Below are 9,392 nucleotides of genomic sequence, written 5' to 3' on the forward strand. Positions count from 1 at the left end.
GTCAGTCAGTCAGTCAGTCAGTCAGTGAGTCAGTCAGTCAGTGAGTCAGTCAGTGAGTCAGTCAGTGAGTCTGTCAGTGAGTCAGTCAGTCAGTGAGTCATTCAGTCAGTGAGTCAGTCTGTCAGTGAGTCAGTGAGTCAGTCAGTGAGTCAGTCATTCAGTCAGTGAGTGAGTCAGTGAGTGAGTCAGTCAGTCTGTCAGTGAGTCTGTCAGTCAGTCAGTGAGTCTGTCAGTCAGTCAGTGAGTCTGTCAGTCAGTCAGTGAGTCTGTCAGTCAGTCAGTCAGTGAGTCTGTCAGTCAGTGAGTGAGTCTGTCAGTCAGTCAGTGAATCAGTGAGTGAGTCAGTGAGTGAGTCAGTGAGTGAGTCAGTGAGTCAGTGAGTGAGTGAGTGAGTCAGTCAGTCAGTCAGTGAGTCAGTCAGTCAGTGAGTCAGTCAGTGAGTGAGTGAGTGAGTGTCAGTGAGTGAGTCAGTCAGTGAGTCTGTCAGTGAGTCTGTCAGTGAGTCAGTCAGTGAGTCAGTCAGTGAGTGAGTCAGTGAGTGAGTCAGTCAGTCAGTGAGTGAGTCAGTGAGTCAGTCAGTCAGTGAGTCAGTCAGTGAGTGAGTGAGTGAGTGTCAGTGAGTGAGTCAGTCAGTGAGAGTGAGTCAGTCAGTCAGTGAGTCTGTCAGTCAGTGAGTCAGTCAGTCAGTCAGTCAGTCAGTCAGTGAGTCAGTCAGTGAGTCTGTCAGTCAGTCAGTGAGTGAGTCTGTCAGTGAGTCTGTCAGTCAGTCAGTGAGTCTGTCAGTCAGTTAGTGAGTCGGTCAGTCAGTCAGTGAGTGAGTCAGTCAGTCAGTGAGTCTGTCAGTCGGTGAGTGAGTCTGTCAGTCAGTGAGTGAGTCTGTCAGTCAGTGAGTAAGTCTGTCAGTCAGTCAGTGAGTCTGTCAGTCAGTCAGTCAGTCAGTCAGTGAGTCAGTCAGTCAGTGTGTCTGTCAGTCAGTGAGTCAGTCAGTGAGTCAGCCAGTCATTCAGTGAGTCAGTCAGTGAGTCAGTGAGTCAGTGAGTCAGTCAGTCAGTGAGTCAGTCAGTCAGTGAGTCAGTCAGTGAGTCAGTCAGTGAGTCTGTCAGTGAGTCAGTCAGTCAGTGAGTCATTCAGTCAGTGAGTCAGTCTGTCAGTGAGTCAGTGAGTCAGTCAGTGAGTCAGTCAGTCAGTCAGTGAGTCAGTCAGTGAGTGAGTCAGTCAGTCTGTCAGTGAGTCTGTCAGTCAGTCAGTGAGTCTGTCAGTCAGTCAGTGAGTCTGTCAGTCAGTCAGTGAGTCTGTCAGTCAGTCAGTGAGTGAGTCTGTCAGTCAGTCAGTCAGTCAGTGAGTCAGTCAGTCAGTGAGTGAGTCAGTGAGTGAGTCAGTGAGTCAGTCAGTGAGTCAGTCAGTGAGTCTGTCAGTGAGTCAGTCAGTGAGTCAGTCAGTGAGTCAGTCGGTGAGTCAGTCAGTGAGTGAGTCAGTCAGTCAGTCAGTCAGTCAGTGAGTGAGTCTGTCAGTCAGTCAGTGAGTCTGTCAATCAGTCAGTGAGTGTCAGTGAGTTTGTCAGTCAGTCAGTGAGTGAGTCTGTCAGTCAGTCAGTCAGTCAGTGAGTCAGTCAGTCAGTGAGTCAGTCAGTGAGTCAGTCAGTGAGTCTGTCAGTGAGTCAGTCAGTCAGTCAGTCATTCAGTCAGTGAGTCAGTCTGTCAGTGAGTCAGTGAGTCAGTCAGTCAGTCAGTCAGTGAGTCAGTGAGTGAGTCAGTCAGTCTGTCAGTGAGTCTGTCAGTCAGTCAGTGAGTCTGTCAGTCAGTCAGTGAGTCTGTCAGTCAGTCAGTGAGTCTGTCAGTCAGTCAGTGAGTGAGTCTGTCAGTCAGTCAGTCAGTCAGTGAGTCAGTCAGTGAGTCAGTCAGTCAGTGAGTCTGTCAGTCAGTCAGTCAGTGAGTCTGTCAGTCAGTGAGTGAGTCAGTGAGTGAGTGTCAGTGAGTGAGTGTCAGTGAGTGAGTGTGAGTGAGTGAGTGTCAGTGAGTGAGTCAGTGAGTGAGTCAGTGAGTGAGTGAGTCAGTCAGTGAGTGAGTGAGTCAGGGAGTGAGTGAGTGAGTGAGTGAGTGAGTGAGTGAGTGAGTCAGTCAGTCAGTGAGTCAGTCAGTCAGTCAGTGAGTCAGTGAGTGAGTGAGTGAGTGAGTGAGTGAGTGTCAGTGAGTGAGTCAGTCAGTGAGAGTGAGTCAGTCAGTCAGTGAGTCTGTCAGTCAGTCAGTCAGTCAGTCAGTCAGTCAGTCAGTCAGTCAGTGAGTCAGTCAGTGAGTCTGTCAGTCAGTCAGTGAGTGAGTCTGTCAGTGAGTCTGTCAGTCAGCAAGTGAGTCTGTCAGTCAGTTAGTGAGTCGGTCAGTCAGTCAGTGAGTGAGTCAGTCAGTCAGTGAGTCTGTCAGTCAGTGAGTGAGTCTGTCAGTCAGTGAGTGAGTCTGTCAGTCAGTGAGTAAGTCTGTCAGTCAGTCAGTGAGTCTGTCAGTCAGTCAGTCAGTCAGTCAGTGAGTCAGTCAGTCAGTGTGTCTGTCAGTCAGTGAGTCAGTCAATGAGTCAGTCAGTCATTCAGTGAGTCAGTCAGTGAGTCAGTCAGTCAGTGAGTCAGTCAGTCAGTCAGTCAGTGAGTCAGTCAGTCAGTGAGTCAGTCAGTGAGTCAGTCAGTGAGTCTGTCAGTGAGTCAGTCAGTCAGTGAGTCAGTCAGTCAGTGAGTCAGTCAGTGAGTCAGTCAGTGAGTCTGTCAGTGAGTCAGTCAGTCAGTGAGTCATTCAGTCAGTGAGTCAGTCTGTCAGTGAGTCAGTGAGTCGGCCAGTGAGTCAGTCAGTCAGTCAGTGAGTGAGTCAGTGAGTGAGTCAGTGAGTCTGTCAGTGAGTCTGTCAGTCAGTCAGTGAGTCTGTCAGTCAGTCAGTGAGTCTGTCAGTCAGTCAGTGAGTCTGTCAGTCAGTCAGTGAGTGGGTCTGTCAGTCAGTGAGTGAGTCTGTCAGTCAGTCAGTGAATCAGTGAGTGAGTCAGTGAGTGAGTCAGTGAGTGAGTCAGTGAGTGAGTCAGTGAGTGAGTCAGTGAGTCAGTCAGTGAGTCTGTCAGTGAGTCAGTCAGTGAGTCAGTCAGTGAAGCAGTCAGTGAGTGAGTCAGTGAGTCAGTCAGTCAGTCAGTCAGTCAGTCAGTGAGTGAGTCTGTCAGTCAGTCAGTGAGTCTGTCAATCAGTCAGTGAGTGTCAGTGAGTCTGTCAGTCAGTCAGTGAGTGAGTCAGTCAGTCAGTCAGTGAGTCTGTCAGTCAGTCAGTGAGTGAGTCTGTCAGTCAGTCAGTGAGTCAGTGAGTCAGTCAGTGAGTCAGTCAGTCAGTCAGTGAGTCAGTCAGTGAGTGAGTCAGTCAGTCAGTGAGTCAGTCAGTGAGTCAGTCAGTGATTCTGTCAGTGAGTCAGTCAGTCAGTGAGTCATTCAGTCAGTGAGTCAGTCTGTCAGTGAGTCAGTGAGTCAGTCAGTGAGTCAGTCAGTCAGTCAGTGAGTCAGTCAGTGAGTGAGTCAGTCAGTCTGTCAGTGAGTCTGTCAGTCAGTCAGTGAGTCTGTCAGTCAGTCAGTGAGTCTGTCAGTCAGTCAGTGAGTCTGTCAGTCAGTGAGTGAGTCTGTCAGTCAGTGAGTCTGTCAGTCAGTCAGTGAGTGAGTCTGTCAGTCAGTGAGTGAGTCTGTCAGTCAGTCAGTGAATCAGTGAGTGAGTCAGTGAGTGAGTCAGTGAGTGAGTCAGTGAGTGAGTCAGTGAGTCAGTCAGTGAGTCAGTCAGTGAGTCTGTCAGTGAGTCAGTCAGTGAGTCAGTCAGTGAGTCAGTCAGTGAGTCAGTCAGTGAGTCAGTCAGTCAGTCAGTCAGTCAGTCAGTCAGTGAGTGAGTCTGTCAGTCAGTCAGTCAGTGAGTCTGTCAGTCAGTCAGTGAGTGAGTCTGTCAGTCAGTCAGTCAGTCAGTGAGTCAGTCAGTGAGTCAGTCAGTCAGTGAGTCTGTCAGTCAGTCAGTCAGTGAGTCTGTCAGTCAGTGAGTGAGTCAGTGAGTGAGTGTCAGTGAGTGAGTGTCAGTGAGTGAGTGTCAGTAAGTGAGTGTGAGTGAGTGAGTGTCAGTGAGTGAGTCAGTGAGTGAGTCAGTGAGTGAGTGAGTCAGTCAGTGAGTGAGTCAGTGAGTGAGTCAGTGAGTGAGTGAATCAGTCAGTCAGTCAGTCAGTGAGTCAGTCAGTCAGTCAGTGAGTCAGTGAGTCAGTGAGTGAGTGAGTGTCAGTGAGTGAGTCAGTCAGTGAGAGTGAGTCAGTCAGTCAGTGAGTCTGTCAGTCAGTGAGTCAGTCAGTGAGTCAGTCAGTCAGTCAGTGAGTCAGTCAGTGTGTCTGTCAGTCAGTCAGTGAGTGAGTCTGTCAGTGAGTCTGTCAGTCAGTCAGTGAGTCTGTCAGTCAGTTAGTGAGTCGGTCAGTCAGTCAGTGAGTGAGTCAGTCAGTCAGTGAGTCTGTCAGTCAGTGAGTGAGTCTGTCAGTCAGTGAGTGAGTCTGTTAGTCAGTGAGTAAGTCTGTCAGTCAGTCAGTGAGTCTGTCAGTCAGTCAGTCAGTCAGTCAGTGAGTCAGTCAGTCAGTGTGTCTGTCAGTCAGTGAGTCAGTCAGTGAGTCAGTCAGTCATTCAGTGAGTCAGTCAGTGAGTCAGTCAGTCAGTGAGTCAGTCAGTCAGTCAGTCAGTCAGTGAGTCAGTCAGTCAGTGAGTCAGTCAGTGAGTCAGTCAGTGAGTCTGTCAGTGAGTCAGTCAGTCAGTGAGTCATTCAGTCAGTGAGTCAGTCTGTCAGTGAGTCAGTGAGTCTGTCAGTGAGTCTGTCAGTCAGTCAGTGAGTCTGTCAGTCAGTCAGTGAGTCTGTCAGTCAGTCAGTGAGTCTGTCAGTCAGTCAGTGAGTGAGTCTGTCAGTCAGTGAGTGAGTCTGTCAGTCAGTCAGTCAGTGAATCAGTGAGTGAGTCAGTGAGTGAGTCAGTGAGTGAGTCAGTGAGTCAGTCAGTGAGTCAGTCAGTGAGTCTGTCAGTGAGTCTGTCAGTGAGTCAGTCAGTGAGTCAGTCAGTCAGTGAGTCAGTGAGTGAGTCAGTCAGTCAGTCAGTGAGTGAGTGAGTCCCGCATTTGTTCACAAGGAGGAAAGGAGGTTCTCAATACCTGGCCGCAGCTTGAGGGAATCGCCGGAATCGCCGGACTGCAGGTCCCAGGAGCCCTGAGCGCCGCAGCGCCGCAGCTGTGTAGCGGCACGCCCTCCCGCCATCCCGCCCACTAACGGGATAAAATCGCCCACGGAACCCGCTGGCGCGGGTCCCGCATTTGTTCACAAGGAGGAAAGGAGGTTCTCAATACCTGGCCGCAGCTTGAGGGAATCGCCGGAATCGCCGGACTGCAGGTCCCAGGAGCCCTGAGCGCCGCAGCGCCGCAGCTGTGTAGCGGCACGCCCTCCCGCCATCCCGCCCACTAACGGGATAAAATCGCCTACGGAACCCGCTGGCGCGGGTCCCGCATTTGTTCACAAGGAGGAAAGGAGGTTCTCAATACCTGGCCGCAGCTTGAGGGAATCGCCGGAATCGCCGGACTGCAGGTCCCAGGAGCCCTGAGCGCCGCAGCGCCGCAGCTGTGTAGCGGCACGCCCTCCCGCCATCCCGCCCACTAACGGGATAACGATCCACCCCTATTTCCCATTGGATGTTGTTTTGGTTAAATTGCACCATTACCAGCGGAGCGGGACGCGACGCGGGACGCCCTGGACGAAGCCCGGACTAAGGGCGGACAGTCTGAGACAGTCCGGGACAGGAGGGGGCAGGTGGGAGCAGCTGACTGGCTTTTAGATATCTGTGTTATTTAAGTTTACTATTGTACACCCTGTTGTGTGTTTAGATTGCCAAGCCATTGTTGGTTACTGTTTAAAGCTCCTCGGTGAGCGGAGGTTGTATGTGACAACTTATTTGGGAAACCTTGGCATACTGTTGTCGGTGTCTACAATAAGTAATCTTAGAGGGGTCTTGAAGCCCAATCTGCCAATTATGCCTAAAGCAAAGTTGGCAGCTTCAACTACAACCATGGACAACTACCTGGTTAAGATGGTCGACAAAATTAACCAGGAACGTAGGAAATCATTAGGTCGTCCAGGGTCACAGAGTTTGGTTTCCCCCCCGCCTATATGTTTGGCATCTGAGAGCCACCTTGTCCAGGATCTTAATACTCCTTTATTACCTTTTGATTGTTTATCTGAGGGAGCTGTTACAGACACTATTAGATCGGATAGCGACACTCCGGAGTCCACAATCGATCCTGAACCAGGCCAAGCTACCCTACCTGATGTACCTATCCCCGGTCAGTCTGTTCTCAGACGCCAAAAATTGATACGCACCTGCAGGAACACCACTAAACCCATACAGTCTAAGCGAGGAGGGAATCGCCATACTAACAAAAAGGATTCCACCCTGCAGTTAAATGTCCCAGCCCAATCTGTGCTAACGGAAGGAGCTAAGGTCACTTTAGATAAAGAACAGCTGGATCTTATAACCCAGGCTATAGCTGCCAAGTTTGACATATTTGTTAAACCTCTATTGACCAAACTTTCCACTCTTGCCGATGAAGTAGTCAGATTGGGAGGTATCCTGGATTCCTTTCTTAAGGCTAGTCCAGCCCCAACTAACTTTACTGGTACTCAGGTGCCCGAGGAGACCTCTTTAACTACCGTTGATACAGCCCCGTTGTTAATCGAGAATAGCAGTTCTGAATGTAGACCAGGGTGTGCCCCTGGAAAGCCTGCTGTAGTTCCCAATGTACCATCCCAGCGGCAAAACATTACAAAACCACCCGCTGTTTCAGTACCAGGGGAATCATTGGGCCACAATGTTAATTTCCCTAGCTCCAGAAACCCCCAACCGAACCTGCCACCTACGTGTGCCCCATTTGTTGCTGTCCTTATGAACGTCCCCCCTGTTAAGAGGCTTGATAGCAATCCTGCTGGTGTAGAATCACACTCGTCATTAAAGAACAAAACCGTGGACTGGCTCCACCGACAGTGTGATTTCCCTTTAGCACTATCCAGAGATATACTTTGTACCAGGAGAACTAATTGGGTAGGTAAGTCCCGTAAGACTTGCGAAGGTGACTGTATAGTCATCAACTTCCGCAACCCCCATCTTACCTCCACAGTTTTAATTAAAGCTGCTTCTCTCCCAGTGAATGAACATGGTATATCCTTGCGACCGCTTGGGTACTTTTATAGAGATTTTGCTACTCAACCTGTTATTCAATCTGTTGATGAGCGCCATTGGCATAGGCCTAGAGTTCAGGCCCTGGGTGCTATACCCACTATCCCAACGTTCAATAGATTCCAGCCGTTAAGTGGGCTAGATTACAATGACTGACTGGAGCCGACTATTGATGGTGTCAGGTCGGAGGACTTGGACTCGAGCAAAGTGAGCTATATTGGGGCACCCAGGATATTTACTTCAATTATTAATAATATTGGGGCAAGCGAATTGAATTCTACTGTGGCATGCGACCAAGGGAATCTGGTTAACCTGAACGGGGATAGGTCCATGAAGAACACCTCCACATGTTTAGTTAACTCTGGCTCTAGTGTCTTAGCCTGTTGGAACGTTGCGGGACTTTCCGACAAGGATGATTGCTTAGGTTGGTTGGATTTTATCAATCTTTTTAATATTTTATGTTTTCAGGAAACCTGGAGTTTGGTCCCCATCAACTATAACGGGTTTGTCTCATATTCAATACCTGCAGTGGCTTCCAGTTCTGGAAGAGCCAAGGGTGGCCTCCTGACACTGATTTCTGTTGACGCCCCGTTTGTAGTAAAGAAACATGTTCCGGTGGGGGACCATTCCCAGATCCTTTGGCTTTATAAGGAGCAGGATAGGAATATCCTTTTAATCAATTTTTATAATAATGTTTTTGATAATTCTAGGCAACGTATAGCATTTGCTTTGGAGGAAGCTCTGGTTAAAATTGTTACAGGAAATGAAATCGCTTTTGATTTTATCTGGTTGGGTGATTTCAATATTTCTACCTGTGTGTCCTCTGCCCGAAGGGTCTGTGGTTTTTTAAGTACCCAAGGAGAGGGAGTCGCCCATTTTCCACATAATCTATATGGGGATTCACTAAATAAAATTTTGATGACATATGATATGGAGATCATGGGGAATGCGAGGGGTACTCACGATGAAATTGTCCCTACCTTCACGGGCAGAAACGCTAACTCCGTCATCGATTTTATTTGTACCTCCACTAGCCTTATTCCTTGGTGTTCTGCCCCTCTAGTAGTTGATAATCTGATTAGTGATCACAACTGCCTGACCATGGAGTTGGCTTTTTGGAAAACTAATACAGATCCCAAACCTAGTATTGTGGATAACATCGAGCCACATAGACCAAATGGATATAGAATTAGGTGGAAGGGAGAGAAGGCAGACCTCCTGTCTAGTACCATCATTGAGAACTGCTCTAAAGAAATTGAAACTATCCTAGTGAGCGAAGAATCGACAGCTGTTATATTGAATTCATTTGTCGATATCAATCACTCCATAGAAGCAGTGTTCACCAAAAATCTTAAGGGCGATTCAAATCGGCCGAGGGGGTGGTTTGATCGCGCTTGTACTGCTGCCCTGAAGAGCCTTAAGGTGGCATTGGCTGAAAAACAAAGGGATATTACACTCATCCGGCATCTTAGGGCAACCTATAAGGCAGCCATCACAGATAGAAAGGCTGAACTTAAGCGTGAGGCTTGGGATAAGTTAGATCGGGCCGCCGAAACCTCTGATTCCTCACTGTTTTGGGCCACAGTCAACAGCCCTTTTTTAAGGGACGAGGCTGCGCCTATTTTGTCTGCTAACGTTAGTGTGGGAAGCTGGGTTTCCCACTTTTCCCTGATTTTTGATTCTGACAAACACATGGTCAATGGTGGTGGGGCCTGGCCAATTCTCCCCCTAGATATAACATGTGCCGAGGTTAAGAAATGCATTATTGCAAGTAAAGGTGGGAAGGCCCAGGGACCAGATGGTGTGCCGGTGGATATCTATAAAAAAGAACCTGAAATTTGGGGCCCACTATTGACCAAGGTATTTAACTCTGCTGTGAGACATGGTGCACCGTCTACATGGGAGGAATCTATTATTATCCCCATCTATAAAAAGGGGGAGAAGGGTGATGCTAAGAACTATCGGCCTATCTCCCTTCTTGATTCGTCCGTAAAAATCATGAGCCGGGTGCTCCTTGTTAGATTAGAAGAATGGGCGGAAGATAACAATATTCTGGCCAATTCCCAATATGGATTTAGGAAGGGCAGAGGCACTGTCGAACAGTGCCTCAACTTAGAACTGCTAATTGGGAAATATACTATGGCCAAGAAGGGTTCC

Source organism: Triturus cristatus, unplaced genomic scaffold (assembly GCF_964204655.1).
Source record: "Triturus cristatus unplaced genomic scaffold, aTriCri1.1 SCAFFOLD_342, whole genome shotgun sequence".
Classification (NCBI taxonomy): Eukaryota; Metazoa; Chordata; class Amphibia; order Caudata; family Salamandridae; genus Triturus; species Triturus cristatus.